Raw genomic sequence first — 785 nt, forward strand, 5'->3', positions numbered from 1 at the left:
AGATCTTCACTCTCCCCCCTCTCCTCCATATCCAGTCCCCCAGTTTCATTCTCACTACCTGTTGGGGCCTCTCCTCACTATTTTTCCCCATTCTTAGTTGAGTAAATGATCCTGATGGAATATCTTGTTTTCTTCCCTCCCATGGACCTCTTCAGCCATTCCCCATTCTTAAGTATCAAGTTTCAATACCTAGAAACACATTTTTACCCAGAAACTCCAGGGAAAATACCAGAATCCATACCAGGCAACACACATCCACCACACCCTTCTAGGAATCAGAGATGGCAACAGAAACTAAGAAAAAAAACACCCACCAGACAATAATAAGACAAGATATCAGCACCTAGAATAATAACCTTCCCAAACCCAGATGTCTAAATGTCAACATAAAACTACAATCAATAACAAACAGTACAATATGTTCCACTAGAGCCTAGCAACCCTACCCTTATAGCCAACATAGTTAAAGCACAGCAAAAGACATTAAAACAGCCTTTATGAATATGATAGTGGTCCTTAAATACAAAATAAATAAATCCCTTAAAGAAATATATGAAAACACAAACAAACAGTAGAAGGAAATGAATGAAATACTGCAGGGCCTAAAGAAAGTAGAAATAGAATCAATAAAGAAACATAAGTTGAGAGAAATATGGAAATTAGAAAATTATGAGCTCAAACATAAATCTCAGTGGCAAGCCTCACCAAAAAAAAAAAAAATAAAGGAGATGGAAGGAAGAATCTCAGGCATTGAAGACATGATAGAAGAACTGGATAACTTGGGT

Source organism: Chionomys nivalis, chromosome 16, assembly GCF_950005125.1.
Source record: "Chionomys nivalis chromosome 16, mChiNiv1.1, whole genome shotgun sequence".
Classification (NCBI taxonomy): domain Eukaryota; kingdom Metazoa; phylum Chordata; class Mammalia; order Rodentia; family Cricetidae; genus Chionomys; species Chionomys nivalis.